Here is a 27,107-nt window from a genome sequence, read left to right on the forward strand (position 1 = left end):
TTCCCCCATCACCGTCTAAAGGAAAGACAGAATTACAGAGAGCTGCCCATCATTGTAAAACCATTCCCCCATCACCATGTACAGGAGAGAGAGAGAGAATTACAGAGAGCTGCCCATCACTGTGGAACCGTTCCCCCATCACCATCTGCAGGAGAGAGAGAGAGAATTACAGAGAGCTGCCCATCACTGGGGAACCGTTCCCCCATCACCATCTACAGGAGAGAGAGAGAGAATTACAGAGAGCTGCCCATCACTGTGGAACCGTTCCCCCATCACCATCTACAGGAGAGAGAGAGAGAGAATTACAGAGAGCTGCCCATCACTGTGGAACCATTCCACCATCACCAACTACAGGAGAAAAGGAAGAAATACATAGAGCTGCTCATCACTGTGAAACCATTACTCCATCACCATCTACAGGAGAGAGAGAGAGAATTACAGGGAGCTCCCATCACTGTGAAACCATTCCCCCATCACTGTAGTGTCCGTGTGTTGATAAAGACACTGAAGACAGGAGTTGGTTCATAGATATTTACTAAGCAAAGTCTGGGGGGGGGTTCTAATGGATATACACAATATACAGGCTTATATAGCCCGAGTGGCAATTACCGGCATTACAGCACACCTGGGGCTCTTAAAGGCACATACACTACAATTCCTCCCCTTTTAGCTAACCAGTACATCATATTTTAAGTAATTATTAATTACATGTTATAAGCAATATAATATACATTGCTGTAGTTAATTAATTATAAGTCAGTCTCTCAGGAGGCTTCCTGACTTGGTCCGGATAACGCCTCGGGGGTGTAGTAGTTTCTGGTGGTGTAGTAGGTTCTTCTGGCAAGGCTGATTCGGCTTGAATGCCAGTGTCGGGTTCATCGGGTTCCAGTATCACCGGATCGGAGGTAGATATGGGTATCTCTACTTCACCGTTAGATGTATAGAGTGGTGGTGTAGGTTGTCCCTTTTCGGATGACTTTATGATTTGGTCAGCATGGCACCTTATCTAAAATAGATTGGAGCGAGTGGGCAACACCCATCGTTCCAGTCATGAAAAAAGCATTGGATAAAGATAAACCTGAAGAACAGCGTTCAGACCTGGAGAGAAACTCCGGTGGGAACGAGTCTCCAACAGTAAATAAATAAATAAAGAGAACGGAAACCGCAGTAAACAGCGTTGTCATCGGCAGCAGCGGCGGGAAAGCACGGGAAGCGCCATATCTTTGCTGCAGAAAAGAAAAAAAAGCACGGGAAGCGCCATATCTTTTCTGAAATGCCTAAGTCTGGCAATATTGATGCTTTTGATAGCGAAATAGAGGATTGGACCACATACGTGGAAAGAGTAGAGGTATATTGCACTGCAAATGGAATAGAAGATGAAAAAAAAGCTTCAGTACTTCTGAACTTAATGGGTGCAAAGGCATACGGGCTGTTACGAAATTTAATCACTCCAGCCAAAACAAAGGGCAAGAATTTTAAAGAAATTGTTGATACCCTGCAGGAGCACTTAAACCCAACACTGCTGCTGATAGCGGAACAATTCAAGTTCTTCAAGAGAAATCAACACAAGAATGAAAGTAACGCTGATTACCTAACCGAATTAAGAAAGCTATCAAAGTACTGCCAATTCGGGGCAGGACTATCAGATTATCTTCGAGACAAATTCGTTTGCGGTCTCTTAAGTGAAGGAACACAAAAAAGACTGCTTTCTGAAAAAGATTTAACATTGGACAAAGTTTTCAGTATGGCTGTATCATACGAAGCAGCAGCAAGAGGAGCTGCAGAGATACAACAAAAGACACAGGACTTCGGCACCCATGAAATGACACAGGGTTTCGAAAGATGTTATCGCTGCGGCAGATCCACCCATAACCAGAGGGACTGCTGGTTCAAGGACAAAGCATGCAGACAATGCGGAAAGATTGGACACATTGCACGGGTATGCCGATCTGGACAAAATAAATCCACAGACAGAAAAAAGAAAATCAATAAAGAAAAGTACAGGAAGGTACAAATGATGACGGACAGTAGCTCCGAAGACCAGAAGAGCGATAGCGACTTCGAAAACAAGAGACTAAGCTGTCTCAAATTACATAATGTACTTGCCAAAGATGATTACCAAACCATTTGGGTTACCCTCACGATAGCAGGTTCCCCAGTTAAAATGGAGCTAGATACAGGATCAGCTCTAACCGTAATAAATCGACGGGATTACGAGAGGCTATTTTCGCATATACCTCTAAAAGACACATCCATTATCTTAAAAACATATACGGGGCAGAAAGTATACCCCAAAGGAAAAATAAGGGTGCCTGTTGTATACAACGGCAAAGAAATACAAAAGTTGTATTTATACATTCTACAAGATGGTGGTCCACCGTTGTTGGGATGTGAATGGATCAGAAAGATACGTTTAGACTGGCACTCCATTCAGGCACTGACGGTGACCAGTAAGAAAAAAAACAATGATGACATCATACCTGAATGATTAAAAGACATCTTGGCCAACGCCAAAGAAGTGTTTCAAGAGAAACTAGGAACCTTGAAAGGCATCGCCGCCTCAATAAAAGTGGAAGATGCAGCAATTCCAAAATGTTTTAAGGCAATACCGGTGCCATACGCAATACGTCCAGCAGTCGAGGCAGAGCTGGAGAATTTGGAAAAAGCAGGCGTATTATCCAAAATAGATTGGAGCGAGTGGGCAACACCCATCGTTCCAGTCATGAAAAAAGCATTGGATAAAGATAAATCTGAAGAACAGAGAAAAATTTGCATCTGTGGAGACTTCAAGGTGGCTGTAAACCCGGTCCTTCACACAGTACAGTATCCTCTTCCGAGGATAGAAGATATTTTCGCCTCACTATCCGGAGGGAAACGTTTCACCAAAATTGACTTGGCACAGGCATATCTACAGATGGAGCTTGAGGAGGCCTCTAAAAAGTATCTCACGATAAACACACTCAAAGGCCTGTACCAGTACAATCGACTGGTTTTTGGAGTAGCATCAGCTCCAGCTATCTGGCAAAGAGCTATGGAGCAAGTCCTGCAAGGGATTCCGGGGACTTAATGCTACCTAGACGACATCCTTGTAACAGGAGAAAATGACAACGAGCACCTTGCCAATTTGGAGCAGGTGCTCACTAGGCTGAAAGAATGGGGCCTACGAGCGAATCGCCCCAAGTGCGAATTTTTCCAAAATCAGATATCATATTGTGGCCACATAATTAATAATGAAGGGTTGCATAAGTCACCTGAAAAAATTGAAGCGGTCATAAAAGCCCCAGCACCTGAAAATGTTTCACAATTAAGGTCGTTCCTGGGATTAATAAATTACTATCATAAATTTTTACCGAACTTATCAACTCTTCTACACCCTCTTAATGAACTTCTACAAACAGGAGTGATTTGGAAATGGAACGAAGACTGTAAACGTGCCTTCCATAAATGCAGACTTAATCACATCCGAAGAAGTTTTGGCTCATTACAACCCATCACTGCCAATCAGACTGGCGTGCGATGCATCCCCTTACGGCATAGGAGCAGTATTATCCCATCCTCGTCGCCACTGTAGTGTCCGTGTGTTGATAAAGACACTGAAGACAGGAGTTGGTTCATAGGTATTTACTAAGCAAAGTCTGGGGGGGGTTCTAACGGACATAAACAATATACAGGCTTATATAGACCGAGTGGCAATTACCGGCATTACAGCACACCTGGGGCTCTTAAAGGCACATACACTACAATCACCATCTACAGGAGAGAGAGAATTAGAGAGAGCTGTCCATCACTGTGGAACCGTACCCCCATCACCGTCTACAGGACAGAGAGAATTACAGAGAGTTGACAATCACTGTGAAACCGTTCACCCATCACCATCTACAGGAGAGAGAGAATTACAGAGAGCTGCCACTCAATGTGGAACAATTCCCCCATCACCGTCTACAGCAGAGAGAGAATTACAGAGAGCTGCCGATCACTGTTGAACCGATCCCCCATCACCATCTACAGGAGAGAGAGATTTACAGAGAGCTGCCCCTCACTGTGGAACCGTTCCCCCATCACCATCTACAGGAGAGAGAGATTTGCAGAGAGCTGCCCATCGCTGTAGAAACATTCCCCCATCACCATCTCAGGAGAGTGATAGAGAAGTACAGAGAGCTGCCCATCACTGTGGAATCATTGCCCCATCACCATCTACATGAGAATGAGAATTACAGTGTGCTGCACGTCACTGTGGAACCGGTTCCCCATTACCATTTACAGTTGTCTAGGGAAGTTATTCTGCAGTATTCTAAATAGTAGATTGCTGGATTTTCTTAACAAACATAATATCCTTAGAAAAAATCAAATAGGCTTTCTTCCAAAACACCGCACCACCGACCATATCTATACCCTTCACACTCTCATTGAAAAACATATACACCAAACAAAAAATGGGAAAATATTCGCTTGTTTCATTGACTTCAAGAAAGCTTTTGACTCTATCTGGCACGAAGGGCTCTATTACAAACTTCTTCAGTGTGGAATAGGGGGCAAAGTCTATGACCTTATTAAATCGATGTATCTGAAAAATAAATGCGGTGTCAAAATTGGAGACAAACGCACCGGTTTCTTCACCCAGAGAAGAGGCGTCTGGCAGGGCTGCAATTTGAGCCCGACCCTGTTCAACATATACATAAATGAGTTAGCAGACATGCTGGAGCAAAGCGAGTCACCGGGTCTCTGTCTCCTAGATGGGGAAGTGAAATCCCTGTTCTATGTGGACGACCTGGTTCTGCTGTCTCCCACAGAACAAGGATTACAGCAACAATTAGACCTACTCGACAAATACTGCCAAAATTGGGCCCTGACAGTAAATCTAAAGAAAACCAACATCATGATTTTTCAAAAAAGGCCCAGATGTCAGGAAAACAAATATCAGTTTACTCTCAGTGATACCATCATAGGACACACTATGAGCTACACTTACCTTGGTCTAACCATCACAGCATCAGGGAGCTTCAGCACAGCAGTGAATGCACTAAAAGAAAAAGCCCGAAGAGCCCTATATGCAATAAAAAGAAAATTCTACAACATCCAAATTCCAATCAAAACCTGGCTCAAAATATTTGACAGCATAATCCTGCCCATTGCGCTGTACGGTAGTGAAGTATGGGGCCCACTCAATCACCATAGCTACACTAAATGGGAAAAACACACAATAGAAGCCCTACATGCAGAATTTTGCCGAAGCATTCTTCGCACCCAAAGGAAAACACCAACAAATGCATGTAGAGCCGAACTAGGCAGATACCCACTGATAATAAACATCCAAAAACGAGCACTAAACTTTCTAAATCACCTCAAATCTAGTTCCCCAGACACCCTTCATTTTAAAGCCCTCCAGACCCAAGAGCTGAACCCAGAAATGAGTCCCCTGAGTCAGCTGCTACTGAAACTAAGTACTCCTACTCAGCCGGACCCTGACCAGTCCCAGACCAACACTGCCCTCCAAACACCAATCCGAGTGAACCAAATCATTAAACAATGCAAAGAAACCTACCTGGAACATTGGAACAAAATAACCAAAAGCCAAAGCAGATTAGAATGTTACCGGGCCCTAAAAAGAGAATATAAACTGGCAGACTATCTCTCGACCAACAGAGACACAAAACAGAGACAGACCCTCACCAGATACAGACTAAGCAACCACCAACTGGCAATTGAAAAAGGAAGATACAAGAAATCCTGGCAGCCTAGAGAGAATAGAATATGTGATCAATGTCTGGCCGGCGAGGTTGAGACAGAGATGCACTTCCTCCTAAAATGCGAAAAATTCAACAAAACAAGAAACATATATTTTGACAAGCTCAGCCAAACAACCCCAGATTTCAAAGAATTGGATGACCTGTCAAAATTAAGATTAGCCCTGGGAGAAGGAGACAGACCATACCTTGGTGCCCAATATGTAACAACATATCACAACCTGAGGAACAGTGAGGGACTAACGAGCACACCCATAGCATATATAAACATTAAGAATGTTTAAATCAATACCGAATGTACCCAACGACTGTTTAAAAATTAATACTGAATGTACCCAACGAGGGTCAACGACTGTTTAAATTAATATTGTCTGTACCCAACGAAGGTCAAAATTGTTTGACACCTACAGAATGTTGGAAAACTGTACTTTTTGTTATGTAAGCTTTGGCAATATGGTTCCCTGTAAACTTTCATGCCAATAAAGCATTTGAATTGAATTGAATTGAGAGGATTACAGAGAGCTGCCAATCTCTGTGAAACCGTTCCCCCATCGCCATCTACAGGACAGCGAGAGACAATTACAGAGAGCTGCCAATCAATGTGGAACCATTCCCCCATCACCGTCTACAGCAGCGAGAGAGTATTACAGAGAGCTGCCCATCACGGGGGAACCATTCCCCATCAACATCTACAGGAGAGAGAGAATTACAGAGAGCTGCCCATCACGGGGGAACCGTTCCCCATCAACATCTACAGGAGAGAGAGAATTACAGAGAGCTGCCCATCACTGTGGAACCGTTCCCCCATCACCATCTACAGGAGAGAGAGAATTACAGAGAGCTGCCCATCACGGGGGAACCATTCCCCATCAACATCTACAGGAGAGAGAGAATTACAGAGAGCTGCCCATCACGGGGGAACCGTTCCCCATCAACATCTACAGGAGAGAGAGAATTACAGAGAGCTGCCCATCACTGTGGAACCGTTCCCCCATCACCGTCTGCAGGAGAGAGAGAATTACAGGGAGCTGCCCATCACTGTGGAACCGTTCCCCCATCACCATCTACAGGAGAGAGAGAGAGAATTACAGAGAGCTGCCCATCACTGTGGAACCGTTCCCCCATCACCGTCTACAGGAGAGGGAGTGGGAATTACAGAGAGCTGCCCATCACTGTGGAACCGTTCCCCCATCACCGTCTACAGGAGAGAGAGTGGGAATTACAGAGAGCTGCCCATCACTGTGGAACCTTCCCCCATCACCATCTACAGGAGAGAGAGAATTACAGAGAGCTGCCCATCACCGTGGAACCGTTCCCCCATCACCGTCTACAGGAGAGAGAGAGAGAATTACAGAGAGCTGCCCATCACTGTGGAACCGTCCCCCCATCACCATCTACAGGAGAGAGAGAGAGAATTACAGAGAGCTGCCCATCACTGTGAACCATTCCCCCATCACCATCTACAGGAGAGAGAGAATTACAGAGAGCTGCCCATCACTGTGGAACCAATCCCCCATCACCAGCTACAGGAGAGAGAGAATTACAGAGAGCTGCCCATCACTGTGGAACCGTTCCCCCATCACCATCTACAGGAGAGAGAGAATTACAGAGAGCTGACCATCACTGTGGAACCGTTCCCCCATCACCATCTAGAGGGGAGAGAATTACAGTGAGTGGCCCATCACTGTGGAACCATTCCCCCTCACCATCTACAGGAGGGAGAGCAATTCAGAGAGCTGCCCATCACTGAGGAACCATGACACTACGATTGGCTCAGCTGCACAGGAGCGGAGGAAAAATAGTGGGAGAGCAATAGTGATACGGGATTCTATCGTAAGGGGAACAGATTGACGTTTCTGTGGCCGCAGACATGACTCCAGGATGATATGTTGCCTCCCTGGTGCCAGGGTCAAGGATGTCACTGAACGGCTGCGGGGCATTCTAAAGGGGGCGTGCGAACAGTCAGAGGTCGTGGTTCACATTGGTAACAACGACATAGGTAAAAAGAGGGATGAGGTCTTGCAACATGAATTTAGGGAGCTAGCTAGCAGATTGAAAAGCAGGACCTCAGAGGTTGTAATCTCCGGATTACTCCTGGTGTCACGTGCTAGTGAGTATAGGAATAGAAGGATAGAGCAGATGAATGCGTGGCTAAAGAATTGGTGCAGGAGGGAGGGCTTTAGTTTCCTGGATCACTGGGTCTGCTTCTGGGGAAGGTGGGACCTGTATAAGTCGGATGGGTTGCACCTGAACCGGAACGGGACCAACATCCTTGCAGGGAGGTTTGCTAGTACTGTTGGGGAGGATTTAAATTAACTTGGCAGGGGGATGGGATACAGGCCTAGAAATTCAGTTGTTTGCGCCAGCCGCTAGCGCCTTAGGAGGAGGAGATGTGGGGCGCTAGGCGGCTAGCGGCCGGGCACTGCGCGATCTGCGCCTCTCCCCAACTTCAGTAAAGATTTAGCGGCGGCGCAAAGCCTTTGCGTGCGCTCAGCTGCGCGCGCAGATCCTGACGTCATTTCATCGTGCAACGCCCTTTGTGCGCCCCAAACTGGAAATTCAGTGGCGCCGGCCTATTGCGCGCCTGGCACCCCTAGTGACTGGTGGAGGGGAATGGTTCCCAGTCGCTGCGGGGCGCGGGGGGCGCTAATTAAAGGGCACTCCTCCTGCAGTAGAAATGGCAGCCATTTTGCATCACTCCTTCTTTGTGAGAGACGGATCTTTGCAGAGAAACAAAGGTAGAGAGCTTTCTGGTTTGGCTCAACACTCGCACAGGCACTTGTGGCTTCAGGCCACAGCTTTGCACTTGTCTTTAACTTCAGAGCCATAGCATTGACTGGAAACATATAATGGGGGCTGCAATGGGTGCAAACGTTGGCCTTCTCCATAGTCCTGGGCGTTGTCCAGATCAAGCAGCAGTGGTCAGGCCTTGCTTCAGGGCTGCAGTGTGCAGGGCGTGGCAGGCAAACAAATCCACCCTCCCCCTTTAAGAGCTCACTGGCGCCAGAGTGTCTGCCGTCAATCAGCAACTCGCCGCACCTGCGCTGTGCCCGCCCTCGGGGGTTTCGCCCCGGGCCGCCGGCTTAGCGCCTAATGATAGTCGTGCATCGCCTGTTTTAGCGCAGCAGCAACCTCTTGGGGCGATGCCACTGAATATCGGCGAAGGTGGCGCGAAGTTGCGCCGGGCGCAAACTTTAGCGGCCGCCCGGCTGTAGCGCCCCAAACGTGGCTATACTGAGTGGAGCTATAATAGGGGGTGATGCACAGCCAAATGTAGAGGAAAAAACAAGTCAACCTGGAAAGCAGAGCAAATATGTAACGGCACAAGGAAGTATGGCAAGACTGGATGGCATTTATTTGAATGCAAGGAGTCTTGCGAGTAAGGGAGATAAATTGAAGGTGTTGATGAACACATGGGAGTATGATATTGTTGCTATCACAGAGACATGGTTGAGGGTGGGGCAGGACTGGCAGCTCAATATTCCGGGGTATAGAATCTTCAGGTGAGACAGAGGTGGGAGTAAAAGAGGAGGGGGTGTCGCAATATTAATCAAGGAGTCAATTACTGCTGTAAGGAGGGATGATATCTTAGCAGGTTCCTCTAATGAGGCCATATGGGTAGAACTTAAAATCAAAAAGGGGGCAAGCACTTTGCTGGGAGTGTACTATTGGCCCCGAAACACTCACGGGGAGATAGAGGAACAGATATGTAGGCAAATCTCAAAGAAGTGTAGAAATAATAGGGTAATAATAGTAGGGGATTTCAACTTCCCCAATATTAACTGGGATAGTCAGAGTATGAAAGGCTTAGAGGATGCGGAATTCTTAAAGTGCATCCAAGAGAGCTTTTTGAGCCAGCATGTAGAAAGCCCTACAAGAGAGGGGGTGGTACTGGACCTAATTCTAGGGAATGTAGCCAGGCAGGTGATAGTAGTGTCATTAGGAGAGCATTTTGGTGACAGTGACCATAATTCGGTGAGATTTAAGGTAGTCATGTAAAAGGACAAAGATGGACCGGAAATAAAGTTTCTAAATTGGGGAAGGCCGATTTTAATATGATATGGCAGGATCTGGCCAAAGTGGACTGGGATCAGCTACTTGTAGGAAAATCCACATCAGAGCAGTTGGAGTTTTTCAGAAAGGGAATAGAGAGAGTACAACGCCAACACTTTCCCGTAAAGGTCAAGGGTGGGGCCAACAAGCCCAGGGAACCCTGGATGTCAAGGGATATACAAGAATGGATTAGGAAAAAAAGGAAGGCTTTTGGCAGATACAAAGGACTAAAAACAGTGGAAGCCCTAGAGGAGTATAGAAAGTGCAGGGGGGTACTTAAAAAAGAAATTAGGAGAGCGAAGAGGGGGCATGAAAAAACACTGGCGGGCAAAATAAAGGAAAATCCCAAAGTGTTTGATAAGTATATTAAGGGCAAGAGGATAACCAGGGAAAGAGTAGGGTCCATTAGGGACCAAAGTGGCAATCTGTATGTAGAGCCGGAAGATGTAGGTGAGGTTTTAAATGAATATTTTGCATCTGTGTTCACTATGGAGAAGGACGATATAGGCATAGAAATTAGGCAGGGGGACTGTGATATACTTGAACAAATTAGTATTGAGAGGGAGGAGGTACTAGCGGTTTTAGTGGGCTTAAAAGTGGATAAATCCCCAGGCCCAGACGAGATGTATCCCAGGCTGCTGTGTGAGGCAAGGGAGGAGATTGCAGGGGCTCTGACACAAATTTTCAGAACCTTTCTGGCCACAGGGGAGGTACCAGAGGACTGGAGGACAGCCAACGTAGTATAATTATTCAAGAAGGGTAGTAGGGATAAACCAGGGAAATACAGGCCAGTGAGCCTAACATCAGTGGTAGGGAAATTATTGGAAAAAATTCTGAGGGACAGAATTGGTCTCCACTTGGAGAAACAAGGATTAATCAAGGATAGTCAGCATGGCTTTGTTAGGGGGAGATCATGTCTAACCAATTTAATTGAATTTTTTGAGGGGGTGACTAGGTGTGTGGATGAGGGTAGTGCAGTTGATGTAGTCTGCATGGACTTCAGTAAGGCTTTTGACAAAGTCCCGCATGGGAGACTGGTCAAGAACTTAAGAGCCCATGGGATTCAGGGCAATTTGGCACATTGGATCCAAAATTGGCTTAGTGGCAGGAGGCAGAGGATAATGGTCGAAGGTTGTTTTTGTGACTGGAAGCCTGTGTCCAGTGGTGTACCGCAGGGATCGGTGCTGGGTCCCTTGCTGTTTGTAGTGCACATTAATGATTTAGATATGAATGTAGGAGGTATGATTAGTAAGTTCGCAGATCGCAGATGACACGAAAATTGGTGGAGTGGTAAATAGTGAGGAGGGAAGCCTCAGGCTACAGGACGATATAGATGGGTTGGTTAGATGGGCAGAACAGTGGCAAATGGAATTTAACCCTGAAAAGTGTGAGGTGATGCATTTTGGGAGGACTAACAAGGCAAAGGAATACACAATGAATGATAGGACCCTAGGAAGGACAGAGGATCAGAGAGACCTTGGTGTGCATGTACATAGATCCCTGAAGGCAGCAGGACAGGTAGATAAGGTGGTTAAGAAGGCATACGGGATACTTGCCTTCATTAACTGAGGCATAGAATATAAGAGCAGGGAGGTTATGATGGAGCTGTACAAAACGCTAGTTAGGCCACAGCTGGAATACTGTGTACAGTTCTGGTCGCCACACTATAGGAAGGATGTGATTGCTTTGGAGAGGGTGCAGAGGAGATTTACCAGCATGTTACCTGGGCTGGAGCGCTTCAGCTATGAAGGAAGACTGGACAGGCTGGGGTTGTTTTCCTTGGAGCAGAGAAGGCTGAGGGGGGACCTGATTGAGGAGTACAAAATTATGAGGGGCATAGATAGGGTAGATAGAAAGGAACTTTTCCCCTTAGTAGAGGGGTCAATAACCAAGGGGCATAGTTTCAAGGTAAGGGGCAGGAGGTTTAGAGGGGATTTGAGGAAAAACTTTTTCACCCAGAAGGTGGTTGGAATCTGGAACTCACTGCCTGAAAGGATGGTAGAGGCAGGAACCCTCACAATATTTAAGAAGCATTTAGATGAGCACTTGAAATGCCATAGCATACAAGGCTACGGACCAAGTGCTGGAAAATGGGATTAGATTAGGCAGGGCTTGATGGCCGGCGCGGACGTGATGGGCCGAAGGGCCTCTTTCTGTGCTGTAAAACTCTATGGCCTAGAAATTCGGTTGGTAGCGCCAGCGATTAGCGCCTAAAGAGCCCGAGAATTGGGCCGTTACCCAATTTTTGTGCGGGTGCAGTGAATATAGCGCCACCTCCCATATTGAGTATCCTTTTAGCGCCGGCGCTAACTCTTTGCGCGCGCCCGCGGGCGCAGGCAGATCATGACATCATTTCAGTGTGCAACGCCTTTTTGGCACCCCGGACCGGATATTCGGTGGCGCCCGCAACCTTTCCGCCTGGCGCCATTAGTGACAGTTGGATGGAGCATTCCCAGGCCCTTCTCGGACTCGGGGGGCGCTATTTAAAGGGGACAGCACTAGTATAAAAGCTGCAGTCATTTGGCCTGGCCATTCTGATTGTTGCTGGAGAGAGTTGCTGACCTTCTGTTGGACAGTAATTTTCTCATTGAGCCTTCGGAGGCACTGGCACTGGCAGCTTGAGGGCCTGGCTCCCGAGCTGGTGATGCAGCATCTGAAAGCAGGGAGGTGGAAGAGTGGCTTTAGCAAAAGGACAGCTTGGCAGCAAGGGATGCCAGATTGCGGCAAGGCTATGACATGGGTCCAGAGTGAGAAAGCATGCTGGCGAGGGGAACAAGTGGAAGGAGACAGTTGTTAAAGGTGAGAACCTTACCATCGCTGTCGACAATGGGGTCGGCAGCTGCAGTGGTTACAGGACCACTCAGACGTCCTCCAAGAATCTGGTGGACTCTCTCCTCGAGATCCGTGAGAGTGACCACTTGTGGAGGTCCTCCACTGCTGCGAAGCTGGTCTTTGCCAATCCTTGCCAGCTTGGACTGCAGGGGAAAGGAGGGGAAGTTATGTTACATGATGCCCTGAGTGATCGTCTCATGCCCCCCATGGTGGAAGAGCCCTTACATGATGCCCTGAGTGATCATCTCATGCCCCCCATGGTGCAAGAGCCCTTACATGACGCCTTGAGTCAAATGTGCATGTGTGTGCCCAGAAAGGGCCATGGGTGCTTGCTGGCAGATGGCCAATGGGGCACAGCCCACCCTGTAGCCATAAAGTCAGGTGCAAATGAAGGGATGCAGAAGTTTGGAGAAACAACACCCACCCTCACGACCCGAGTGAGGTCGTTGAATTTCTTTCTGCATTGGACAGGGCTCCTGGTCACCATGCTGCTGGAGTTGACCCTCTGGCATACCTCCCTCCAAGCTCGTCGGTAGTCCTTATGATTCGGCCTCGTGCCATTGTTTGGGTAGAGAACATCTCGCCGGCGCTCCACTGCGGCCACCAATTGCTCCAGAGCCTCATTGGTGAAGTGCTCTGCTCTGTCTCACCTTCTCCATCTGGTCCAAGTTTTTAGCGCCAGAGAAGGGCCTGCACCGATTCTGAGGCCTGCAAGGCACAGAGTGTGGATGCTGAAGCTGACTGACCCACCCCTTTAAGAGCTGGCCGGCGCCTGGAAGTCTCGTGGTCATCGGTAATTGAGAGCACCTACGCTGCGCCCGTCCGCTCCGATATTGGGTTGCGCCAGAAGTTTAGCGCCTTAGGAGTCCCGTGTAATGCCTGAATTCGCGCCTCAATCACCTTTATGGGCAATGCAACCCAATATCACGCCAGGTGGCGATAAGTTGCGTCTGGCTATAAACTTTGCACTGCGCCAATTCTAACGCCCCAAGCGGGGCTATACCCAATTTCTAGGCCACTGACTCTATGGGCAGGATTTTAATTGGGTCGTGGAGGCGGGATTGGAGGCGTGTGGGGGGTTAAAATCCTCAAATCGGGGGGCACGAACCCATCCCGCCCCCAACCCGCCTCCATGCCAGTTTCTAAGGAGGAAGGTACCCGACCCGCACTGGGACCCACCTCCCCAAGGCGGGAAGGGGATTAATGCCAATTAACTGCCCGTTAACAGGTAGTTAACAGGCAGTTTTTAGCCTAATCCCTATTTTTATTCCTGAAGTGTGGGATTCCCGACGGCTCCAAACCACGCCAAGTTAGCGAGGCGGACTGTCGGGCTGAAGGGCTTGGAGGGGTCAAGATGTCCGGTGTTCAGGTGAGTGATGGGTGCATGAGTGCAGAGGTAAGTGTGTTTGGTGTGTTTAAAGTGATTAAATAAGTTTTACTTACCTTTACAGCCTTCCTTCCTTCAGGTCTCGGGAGTCCCTCATCTCACCGGCACAGAAAGCAGAATGGCCGCGAACTGTCAAAAATTGCAGCATTCAGCTTTCTGTTCCGGAGAGATCTCTAAATCATCCTGAGAGGAAGGAATTAACTTGGAGTACAGATTGTGAGTGTTTGACAGCTTCAAACAGCTGTGAAACGCTGATATTTCATCTGTCAAAATGTCTTGACAGATGAAATATCAATCTGTGATGTCACCTGTTGCCGGGTGGCCCTTAATTGGCCTGCTGAGCCCGCTGGGCAGGCTCAACAAAGTGAATCAAGTCAAAATCGCGTGGGTTGGCTACAACTTGATGGAGGCGGGACTACAACCCCAAAAGTTGTAGTCCCGCCTCCCACCCGCCTCCTCAATAAAAATCCAGCCCTATGACTCTAATGAGCAAGCACCTGAGCAGCCTGTTCCTGAGGGCACCATTGAGAGCGAGGCAGGAGAAGAGGAAGCGGTAGAACACATCGTGCCACTGCATGTCTCACCCGCAGGCACCAGCTCAGATACTGGCACTACGCGTTCTTTAGAGGTTGGTATAGTAGTGGGATCTGCAGAGGGTGAGGCACCGGGGACGAGTGGGCTGTAGCAAGGCCGGGGGAAAGGGTAGCTTGGGGGCCAGCTCCCCAGAGGGCGAGTTAGCACGTGAGTTCTGCTGCACAGGACTCAGATGAGGACCTCGATGGGGAGATGTTTAGAAGAAGGATGATGGGCATGCACACAGAGATGATAGGTACAATGGCAAGGGTGCCCGAGAGCCTGTCGGCAATGATAAGGAGTGTGGAGGAGTCCGCCTCCAACATTGCACAAAGATCTGTGCACACCATGGAGCCCATCATTTCCAGTCTGCAAAGGATGGTAGATTCCCAGAGAGACCATGGCGACCCAGACCTGATGCCGCATGTGATGGGTGATCTGGCAGCTTCCATTGCAGCACAGGTGGAAGCCACGCAACGTCTTAGTGCTGTAATGCAGTCTATGCTTGGTGGCATCCAGTCTCACACTGCTCTCATGCAGTCTCAGCTTGATGCAACGCAAGCTCTGACTGCTGCCATCTTGGCTGGGTCTACCACCATCAACCAGGGCTTTCACAGTGTCGCAGCAGGCCAACAATCCGTGCTTCAGCAGATTGCTAGGGATGCTGAGGTGCTGACCCGGGGGAGTGGCAGTGGGTCAGTGGAGCAGAAACCTGCTGTCCTCTCTCAGGATGACAGCATTCCTGCTCCCACCACTGGCACTCCGCCATTGCCCTTGCCACTGCCTGTCATCCAGCCAGCCCGGACTGCAGCCGCCCATGCTGATGTGGTGCAGCCTACAGCCGGGCCATCCAGGCCCAGAGCTGGTCGAGGGCGTCCTGCAATGCCATCTGGAGTCACCTGCACGAACACTCAGCAACCTTCCACCAGCCCTGCTGCAGCCACTGGGCCAATACTTTGTAGGAGTGCTAGAGTAGGCAAAGGCACAGTAACGAGAGGCACTAAGGGATTGCACAAGGGTGAATAGGTGATATTGTTGTTGTAAATATGGCCGCAATTTCCCCTACCGAGGCGGGAGCGCAGCAGACGAAGTCGTTGGTGGGTCCCGGTCCCGCTCCTATCTCCATGCCGGCTTCCCACACGACTTTCCCCTGATTGGGCTTGTTAAGCCCGCCCTGTGAGTTTCCCGGCCAATTAAAAGGAAGCGAATCTGATGGCATCATCTGATGACACGTCATCAGCTGGTTTCCTTAAAGGGACCAAGGCCACATTCATTTTGACAGTTGTGCTGTCAGTGTTCTGCAGCATTGAGGTGTTACAAACACTGACAAGCACTGCACAAAGGTGCACGGCTGCACCTAGGCTCTCCCATGCCTTCCTCCATATGCTAATAGAGAGAGTCACAGCACGCAGGGAGGTTCTCTTCCCTTCCAAGGGCTGAAGAGACCTCCCGAGGACACCAACGCAGCCTGGTTGCACATTGCACAGGAGGGCACAAGCAGGGCTGTCATCAGGAGGACCAGGCTGCAGTGGCACAAGCCATTCAATGATCTCAGTAGATCACAAAACGTTACTGCCAAGCCACACTCAACCTCATCCTGCTGTGTCACTCATCACATCCATATCACACTGCCTTCCCTACCCTACTCCTGCACATCTTTACTCACACCAACTTACCTTGCACCTCCATCCATCCCTCTCTATCTACATTATCACATCCCCATCTCACTAGCCACCCCTCACACGCACTCTCATCCTAGTGCCATCATACCAACTAACAAAACACAAGGTTAGGCACTTGGGTATTTTATGCAACATTCATGTAAAGTTTATGTTCATGTGGTGTCAAAACATTGAAATCTTTATTTTCAACACTTTGCCTTATTGGGCAGATCTGTGTGCACTTCTGGAAGTGTCTTAGTGGGTTGCAGTGAATGGTGAGACATAACTTCCCACCCCCCACCCCACCACAATGTGATGAGTGTGAAAGAAATGGCTTGGACATCGCAGGGATGCCTTATGTTGTTGGTGTGGGGTGGTGTCAACCTGGTGCATCATGTGGCAGCCAGGGTGTACAAGTGAAGTAAATCTGGCCATGGTGAGGCCATCGCTGGCCTCCCAGGCCTGTGGTCAGGTGCTGATGCCCTGTGTCCTGTGCAGTATCAGGTGATTGCGGAGAAGGTTGGTGTTGTTGTTGGTGCTGCTGGTGTGCCTGGTGATATTGGTGTTGGGGCTGATCGTGGCAGGATTCAGAGGGCCAAGGTGAGATTTTTTCAAGGGCACCAATGCTGCAGGAGTAGATGGCAGCTGAAGTTGAGATGACAGAAGTGATCTGTCAGTGGTGAGAGAGCTTGCTCCAAGGAGGTGACAGTGGATAGAGAGTTTACTCCAAACACTTCCAAACTGCATACAGCTCAAAAGTGTCATCCAAATCCTGAAGGCTCAAGCTTCTGACATTGGAAAGTGAACAGCTGTGATATGGTAGCTTTTATACCACTTTTGTAGCTGTCACCTATTCACAGCAATGGAGAGTCATAGTGAACCCAACACACTTACCTGACGTAATCCCCGAGTGATGGGAACCTTGTGAAAAGGTGTAAAAATAGTAAGTGCCTGGTGAAATAGTGTTTAACAACCTTTTAAGTACCTTTTAATGAGCTTAATTGCCTGCCCGCCGCTTGGTGTCAGGTCTGTTCAGCGCTGACAGGCCCGACACTTGGGAGACTAGCATGGAGGTGGGTTGACAGTGGGCTCCCAACCACCCTACAATCATTTTGATTTTGACAGCAGACCCGCCTCTGAGCGCTGGCAAAATCCAGACCTATGTGTTAACCGATTATTGATAAATTTATTCTTTCAGTTTGGAGAATTTTGTACTGTGTCTCATTTCAGCTTTGCACTGTGAAATGGCCTGCAACAGGAATGGAATAATGGAGATGTGGTGAGCAACAGGGATCTGGGAATTAATTTATTGGAACCGCAGTCTGATGAGGCGGTCACAGACAGCCCTTCCGGAAGGCCAATTGAGTGGCTGCCTCCTCCCTCGTTCCTGCTCCTCCTCCTCGTCCTCCTCCTCCTCCTCATCTTCATCTTCCTCCCCCTCCTCTCCCTCCTCCTGAGGGGGTCCCGCAATCCCTGGTAGCAAGGGCTGGGCCCTCATGATGGCCAAGTTGTGGAGCATGCAGCAGACCACCACAAAATGGGACACCCACTCAGCCGAGTACTGGAGGGCTCCTCCCAAACAGTCAAAGCAGCGGAACCATTGCTTGAGCACCCCGATGATCTGCTCGATGACATTCCTGGTCGCAGCATGGCTTTCATTATATGAGTGCTGAGTAGGAGTGTTGGGGTTGTGGAGGGGTGTCATGAGCCAGGTGGAGAGCGGATACCCCTTGTCTCCAACCAGCCAACCACGAGCTTGATGTGGTGGCTGGAAGAGTGCTGGTACACCAGTCCAGTGAAGGATGAAGGCATCGTGACTGCTGCCAGGATAGATGTCTGTGGTGGCACACCAACTCCACATTAAGTGAATGGTAGCCTTTGTGGTTACGGAAGATCTCCGGATTGTTATGCGGTGCCTGCAAAGCCACATGGGTGCAATCAATGCCACCCTGCACCATGGGGAAGCCCGCTATCTTGGCAAAGTCACATACACGTCTGTCCTGCTTCTCTCTGGTGATGGGGAAGGAAATGTAGCGCCTTCTCCTACTGTAGAGAGCCTCTCTGACCTCCCGGATGCAGCAATGGATGGTGAACTGCGAGGTGTTAGCTATATGTCTTGTTGCAGACTGGAAGGATCTGGTGGTGAAGAAATTGAAGGTGTCGATAACATTGACTGCCACTGAAAGAGCCGTGGTTGTCCTGATCTGAGGCTCCAGGTCTGGTTGCAGGAGGTGCAAAGTTCTTTGACCACCTCCTTGCTGAAGCAAAGCCTTCTAATGCACTGCTCCTTGTTTAATTGGAGATAGGAGAAGTGCCGTCAGAATACTTTCGGAGGGTAAGGCCTCCAGTTGAGAGCCCTGATGGCCCTCCTCCTCCCTCTGGCCACATGCTCCAATCTTTCTCGCTGCCTCCGCTCCCTCCGCCGTAGATCCTGGAGGACATGGTCAGCTGCCAGTACAGCTCCCATTAATGTAACCAAGTGTAGCACTTTGATATTTTATTAGAATGAAAAAGTCATTAATTTTTAGTAGCTACAACACTTCAGAGACTAAACAACCTTTAAATGACTGAATTCAACTGTTGCACAATGTGAAACTGACACGGAAGCAGTGAAACAGCACTAACCTGAGAGCTGCGACTCATTACACATGATCCATTTAAGTAGCGCTCCTGGAGCCAGCTACCGACTGCTTCATGCCTCCTCTCCCTGTCGCTGTCGGGGCGAGGCGCTAAGGTAGGGGGCGATAATCAATTTTGCAGATCAGGCGCCCAGTGAGCATTGCACGCTCACTGACGTCACGATCTGCCTGGCACTGAAGCCCCCAGCACTACCTGTTAGCAGCGGCGCTGAGTGGGCACTGGATTTGGCATGTATCGCTGGATTCGCCTCGCTGCGGTGCTACTGCCTCAGTGCCCTGTTAGTGCCACCGCCGGGCGCTAACTGGAGGCGCTAAGGTACCGAATTTCTCCCCCATAAACTCTAATTAATTAAATAATTAAAACAAGGTTATAGAGGGGTGGTAGTGCAGGTGGTGTGCCACAACTGCAGCATGTGGGAGTTTGTGGAGAACATCGTGATCCCAGATGACCACGTCTGCAGTAAGCAACTCAGCCCAGAGTGGTCGAGCTGGAGTTCGAGGTGCAGGCATTTCGAGGTGCAGGCATTGCAGGACATCAGGGAGGAGGAGAGTTACCTGAACACTTTGATCCAGAAGGCAGTCACACCCCTTAAGTTAGTTAGTGATATAGGTCTGGCTAGTGGTCAGGGACAGGAGGGTGTGGCTGCAACTCAGGCAGGTAAGGGGACCCCAGATGCAGTGCTGGAGGAGCCTCAGCCTTTGCCCTTGTCCAACAGGTATGAGGTTCTTGCTGCCTGTGTGGATGAGGGAAATGCCTGCAGGATGGATGAGCAAGCTGACCATGGCACCATGGTGCAGGAAGCTATTCAAGTGGGGGGAGTGAAAAGGAACATGGTAGTGCTAGGGGACAGTATAGTCAGGGGGATAGATACTGTTCTCTGCAGCCATGAACGGGAGTTCTGAAGGCTGTGTTGCCTGCGCAGTGCCAGGGTTAAGAATATCGCCTCGTGACTGGAGAATAATTTGGAGTGGGAGGGAAAGGGTCCAGTTATTGTGGTCCACGTAGGAACCAATGAAAAGGTAGAACTAGGAATGAGGTTCTGCTGAGAGAGTTTGAGGAGCTAGGGTCCAAATTAAAATGCAGAACCTCAAAGGTAATAATCTCTGAATTACTACCTGAGCCATGCACAAATTGGCATAGGGACACATAGATCAGAGAGTTAATTGTGTGGCTCAAAGAGAGGTGTGGGAGGAAGGGGTTACGATTCACGGAGCACTGGCACCAGTACTGGGGAAAGAGGGGACTGTTCTGTTGGGACGGGCTCCAATTAAACAGGCTGGGACCAGTGTCATAGTGTCATAGAGTTATACAGCACAGAAATAGGCCATTCGGCCCATTGTGTCTGCACCAGCTATCAAGCCCTATCTATTCTAATCCCATTTTCCAGCACTTGGTCCGTAGCCTTGTATGCTATGGCATTTCAAGTGCTCATCTAAATGCTTCTAGAATGTTGTGAGGGTTCATGCCTCTACCACCCTTTAAGGCAGTGAGTTTCAGATTCCAACCACCCTCTGGGTGAAAAAGTTTTTCCTCAAATCCCCTCTAAACCTCCTGCCTCTTACCTTGAAACTGTGCCACCTGGTTATTGACCCCCTTCCTTTCTATCTAGCCCATCTATGCCCCTCATACTTTTGTATGCCTCAATCAGGTCCCCCCTCAGCCTTCTCTGCTCTAAGGAAAACAACCCCAGCCTGTCCAGTCTCTCTTCATAGCTAAAACGCTCCAGCCCAGGTAACATCCTGGTGAATCTCCTCTGCACCCTCTCCAATGCAATCACATCCTTCCTATAGTGTGGCGACCAGAACTGCACACAGTGTTCCAGCTGTGGCCTAACTAGCATTTTGTACAGCTCCATCATAACCTCCCTGCTCTTATGTTCTATGCCTCGGCTAATGAAGGCAAGTATCCCATATGCCTTCTTAACCACCTTATCTACCTGTCCTGCTGCCTTCAGGGATCTATGTACATGCACACCAAGGTCCCTCTGATCCTCTGTCCTTCCTAGGGTCCTACCATTCATTGGGTATTCCCTTGCCTTGTTAACCCTCCCAAAATGCATCACCTCACACTTTTCAGGGTTAAATTCCATTTGTCACTGTTCTGCCCATCTGACCAACCTGTCTATATCGTCCTGTAGCCTGAGGCTTCGCTCCTTGCTATTTACCACTCCACCAATTTTTGTGTCATCTGCTAACTTACTGATCATACCTCCTACATTCATATCTAAATCATTAATGTGCACTACAAACAGCAAGGGGCCCAGCACCGATCTCCGCAATACACCACTGGCCACAGGCTTCCAGTCACAAAAACAACCTTCGACCATCACCCTCTGCCTCCTGTCACTAAGCCAATTTTGGATCCAATATGCCAAATTACCCTGGATCCCATGAGCTCTTACCTTCTTGACCAGTCTCCCATGCGGGACTTTGTCAAAAGCCTTACTGAAGTCCATGTAAACCACATCCACTGCACTACCCTTATCCACACACCTAGTCACCCCCTCGAAAAATTCAATCAAACTGGTCAGACATGATCTCCCCCTGACAAAGCCATGCTGACTATCCTTGATTAATGCTTGCCTCTCCAAGTGGTGACTCATTCTGTCCCTCAGAATTTTTTCCAATAATTTCCCTACCACTGATGTTAGGCTCACTGGCCTGAAATTCCCTGGTTTATCCCTACTACCCTTCTTGAATAATGGTACTACGTTAACTGTCCTCCAGTCCTGGTGAATCGAATAGCTGGGGCAGTAGATAGGGCTTTAAAATAAAAAGTGGGGGGAGTGGTCAGGTGAGGGGAAATTTCAAAATCTGATGAGAAAAGTCAAGGCAATGGAGCAGTGTAGCGATTTGGGTAATGATAAGCAGAGTGTGACAGGAAGAGACAGAGAGTTTAACGGTAATAGTGCATCAGCAAATAAGGTGAAAGCAGGGCATAATGGTAAAAAGTTACAATTAAAGGCTCTTTATTTGAATGCACGAAACATTCATAACAAGATGGATGAATTAGTGACACAAATAGAGATAAATGGCTTTGATCTAATAGCCATGGGCGTGGTTGCATGGTGCCCAAGGTTGGGAACTAAATATTCCAGGTTACTTCGAAAAGACAGACAGAATGGAAAAGGATGGGGTTATCCCTGATAATAAAGGATGACATAAGGACAGTACTGTGAAAGGATCTCGGCTCAGAAGATCAGGAAGTAGAATCAGTACAGGTGGAGATAAGGAATAACAAGGGCAGAAAACACTGGTGGGAGTAGTTTATAGGCCCCCTAACAATAGCGTTGGACAGAGTATTAATCAACAAATAATAGGAGCTTCTAATAAAGGTAATACAATAATCATGGGGGACTTTAACGTTCATATAGACTGGGCAAATCAAATTGGCAAAGGTAGTCTGGAGGACAAGTTCATGGAATGCTTTCGAGACAGTTTACTAGAACAATACTTCATGGAACCAGCCAGGGAACAGGTTATTTTAGATCTTGTATTGTGTAATGAGATAGGGTTAATTAGTAATCTTATAGCAAAGGATCCTCTGTGGAAGAGTGATCATAATATGGTAGAATTTCACATTGGGTTTGAAAGTGAAATACTTAAGTCCGAAACTGGAGTCTTAAACTTAAATAAAGCCAATTACATAGATATGAGGGGTGAGTTGGCTAGATTGGGAAATTATACAAAAGGTATGACGGTAGATAAGCAGTAGCAAACATTTAAAGAAATATTCCAAAATTTTCAAACAATATACATTCCATTGAGAAATAAAAACTCCACGGGATAACTAACTAAAGAAGTTAAGCATAGTATTAGATTAAAAGAAGAGGCTTCTAATGTTGCGAAGAATAGTAGTAAGCCTGAGGATTGGGAGAGCTTTAGAAACCAGCAAAGGATGACCAAAAAAAATGATAAAAAGGGAGAAAATAGAATGAGGGTAAACTAGCAAGAAAGATAACAACAGATTTGAAGAGCTTCTACAAGTATGTAAAAAGGATGAGAGTAGCAAAAGTAAACATTGGTCCCTTAGAGGCTGAGACAGGTGAAATTACATTGGGGAATAAGGAAATGGCAGCGGCTTTAAACAAATATTTTGTATCTGTCTTCACAGTAGAAGACACAATAGCATACCAAAAATACCAATGTGTTTCCATATAGTAGGGCAGGTGCTCAGCTTATCCATCCACCCGTGAGAGGGAGGAGCATGTCCCAGTTTGTAACCAACAGGCTGTGTCACATCCACAATTGCCTGGCGAGAGCCTGTGTATAACTGTGTTCCGGCAGGTGCCTTATGGAGGTGCTGGACACTTCCACATGGAGGGAAAGACACTTGTGCATGAGCTCAATGTGGACCAATGTAGGGTAAGGGATGGCCATCCCACACTTTACAGGGAAAATACAAACCAACCTTACTCGAGGCTTCAGCCATTCTCATTTACAGCAGTCGTTTCAAGTCCCAATCACTGTTAGGGTTGCAAAATTCTGGGAATTTTTAAAAGAGGAAACTTTCCATGGGAATTTATGGGAATTTTGAGTTTTTTTGCACACTGATGGTTTTTGTCTCTGACCCTTATATTATCTTTGTCGTCAAAATAGATATACTGTTCCATACAAATAAAAACAGGCTTTCAAAGCTTTATTTAGGTTATAATTTTGAACTTTATTGAACCCCCACAAAAAAGACCCATCTAAAATAAAATAAAAAGAGCGTCAGCTTATTTAGCCTGTAATTTGTCCTTATTTTGTCCCTTTGAGTCTTCTACTCATGAGTCTTCTGAGTCTTCTACTCCTCATTGCTCCTCCTGATTCTCTGACTCTGGCTCTGACGTGTCCATTTCCCCCTCTGTGTCAGTGTCTAGCTGTGTGGTGGACACTTCTGTATCCGGCTCAATAAGTTGTAGGTTCGCCCGGATAGCCACCAGTTTCTCCACTCTCTTGTTAGTCAGCCTGTTGCGTACCTTTGTATGCGTATTCCCAAAAAGTGACCAGTTTCATTCAGAGGCCGCTGATGAAGGTGGGATTTGGAGTATCACCGATGCAATAGGTGACAGGGCCTCAGATGCACAAAGTCCCTTCCACCAGGTATGTGCACTGATATGCTTGCATGATTCCCATATCCCATCCCCATTCCAAAGACCTTGCTTGGTAGAGAACTTTGCCAGACTTCCCAGAACTTTGCCCACATCCAGATTGAGATGGTGTGAGAGGGTAGAAATCACACTGTAAGCGCTGTTGATCTGTTCTCCAGAAAGTATTGGTCTCCCAACATGCTTTGGGTCCAGCATGTATGCTGCAGCATGAATCGGCTTGACACAAAATTCTTGACGCGTCTGTATGAATTGAACAATTGCCTTCTCCTCTGCTTTGAGCAGCAGGGATGTGGGTAGGGCAATGCTGATTTGTTCTTTTAAATCAGTAAAAAGCCTGAGAACATCTGACAAGACAGCGTCATCTCCTTCAATCTGAGCAATTGCAGATGCTACTGGTGAGAGTAGTTTAAGGCTGCTAACCACTCTCTCCCAAAACACATCATCCAGCAGTATTTTCTTGATGGTGGTTTCCATATCCCCAGACTGGGATATTGTCATTTCTTGCAGCGACTCCTTACCCTCCAGAAGGCTGTTGTACATTATGACAACACCACCCCATCTAGTGTTGTTGGGCAGCTTCAGTGTGGTGTTCTTGTTCTTTGTCATTTGCTTGGAGTTGTAGGTTGCTGCAACTACCTGTTTTCCCCTGACATACTTAACAACTTGCTTGGCTCTCTTGTACAGTGCTTCCATGGTTCTCAAACCCATGATGTCCTTGAGGAGCAGGTTAAGCCCATGAGCTGCGCACCCAATAGACGTAATATGAGGGTAGGCCTCCTCCACTTGAGCCCAAGCAGCCTTCATATTCGCAGCATTGTCAGTAACTACTGCAAAGACCTTTTGTGATCCAAGATCGTTGATGACCGCTTTCAGCTCATCAGCAATGTATGTGCCTGTGTGTCTGTTGTCCTTCGTGTCTTTGAGCTTTCCTTGGATTTGTTATACTCAGCCTCCAGCAAATAAGTAGACAAAGCATGTCTGGTGGAAGGACAGTATGCAGGGCGAATAACATTGAAAAATCTCTCCAGTACACATTGGCTGTGAGCATGAGGGGTGAGCCTGTTGCATATACAGCTCGAGCAAGGCACTCATCTGCATTCTTCTGGCTATGGTTATCCATTGTATCAAAGAACCTTCCAAGTGGGCCAGGAGTTGCTGATGATAAGGAGCCTGATGCTGAATGAGAACCATCATCTTCTTGAATGGAAGCAGAGGAACTCTGGGCTGACTGCTGTGAGCTTTGAGTGAAGTTGTTGCATTTGGATAAATGCTGCTGCATCTTTGTGGCATTCTTTACATATGGCTTTCTACAGTGTTTGCACATGTACACAGTCTTTCCATCTTTAATGCCTGGGGTAAAATGCTTCCACACATCCGACGGTAAACGTGGCATTGTTCTATGCAGAGAAATAAAGAGCATTCATCTCTGTGTCGAACTGCGGTCGATCAGCACGATTACAACAGGGTGAGTACATTTTTGCTGATGCCCCATGTGATGGAAGCATGACCTGTACACACACGACGCTACATCACCAATAGTGTATTATTTTGTATATTTTAAATTGAAGGACAACAGAGTTCAACAAGTAACTGGTTTATTTGGTATAAAGTCTGATTTACTTACTGCATCATCACAACATCAGCAGAAAACAAAATGACTTCCCTCAGGACCCCTAACCTGGATCTTAAAAAAACTATAGCAGCCTTACAGATGCCTGCAGGCCAATCACAATTCGATATGCAAATATTACAAATAGAGGGAGCTAATCGCTCATCCACTCATCCAACCAATCAGGACACATTTGTTCACAGTCACACACAAAACTTGTAATTATTAAAACAAGCCAAGTAAGAAGATAAACATATGTTGAATAAGAAATTCCTTAATAATTAAGATTCCATCTCTGTTAGTAATTTTAAGAGAGGACCTGTGGAAAAAAAGAAAGAAATACAAAAAAAACAATATTATGCTAGCATGTGCTTTTTTGGGCAAAATTCCCAAGCTAAACTTCCCGTGGAAAATTTCCAGAAATTTACCAGAAACTTTCCACCCCTTTGCAACCCTAATCACTGTTTTGTAGCACTGAGCGTGTGCGATGTGTTCAGTGGAGTAATTGTGGATCTTCCTCTCCCAGATGATTCAGCAGCCGTTGCTGTGCACCGAACCAAACATCTACCCTGGGTGTGACTGTTTGACTTAGATCAACCCTTCTCTTAGAAGGACAGTCACTCTAATATGTGGAAGTCGGTTTTGACTCCTTGGGCTTTGATTGCTAGGCATAGCTCTTACGTGTAGCTAAGATGACTTTCCTTACTTGAGCTGAAGCACTATTCTTAGGCAGAGAATGACTTGCTTCCACATTAAAAATGAGTTTGCAGGTGACTGATGAGTCCAATGCGGGACCTACAGTCTCTGTCACAGGTGGGGTAGACAGTGGTTGAAGGGGCGGGTGGGTGGGGTGCTTGGGTTGACATGCGCTCCTTGCGCTGCCTGCGCTTGGTTTCCGCTTGCTCCCGGCGAAGAGACTCGAGGTGTTCGGCGCCTTCCCAACTGCTTCTCCTCCACTTTGTGCGGTCTTGGGCCAGGGATTCCCAGGTGTCGATGGGGATATTACACTTTTTCAAGGAGGCTTTGAGGGTGTCCTTGAAGCGTTTCCTCTGCGCACCTGGGGCTCTCTTGCCGTGCCAGAGATCCGAGTAGCACACTTGTTTTGGGAGTCTCGTATCGGGCATGCGGACAATGTGACCCATCCATCGGAGCTGATTGAGCGTGGTCATAGCTTCGATGCTGGGGATGTTGGCCTGAGCAAGAACACTGACGTTGGTACGCCTATCCTGCCAATGGATTTGCAGGATCTTGCGGAGGCAGCATTGGTGGTACCTCTCCAGTGCTTTGAGGTGCCTGCTGTACATGGTCCATGTCTCTGAGGCATACAGCAGGGCGGGTATCACTGCTGCTCTGTAGACCATGAGCTTAGTGCCGGGTTTGAGGTCCTGGTCTTCAAACACTCTCCTCCTCAGGTGACCGAAGGCTGCACTGGCACACTGAAGGCAGTGTTGGACTTCGTCGTCGACGTCTGCCCTTGTTGACAGTAGGCTCCCGAGGTATGGAAAGTGGTCCACGT

Source organism: Somniosus microcephalus, unplaced genomic scaffold (genome assembly GCF_052327205.1).
Source record: "Somniosus microcephalus isolate GS21.2 unplaced genomic scaffold, FLI_Smic_1.0 unresolved_chr1, whole genome shotgun sequence".
NCBI classification, from domain to species: domain Eukaryota; kingdom Metazoa; phylum Chordata; class Chondrichthyes; order Squaliformes; family Somniosidae; genus Somniosus; species Somniosus microcephalus.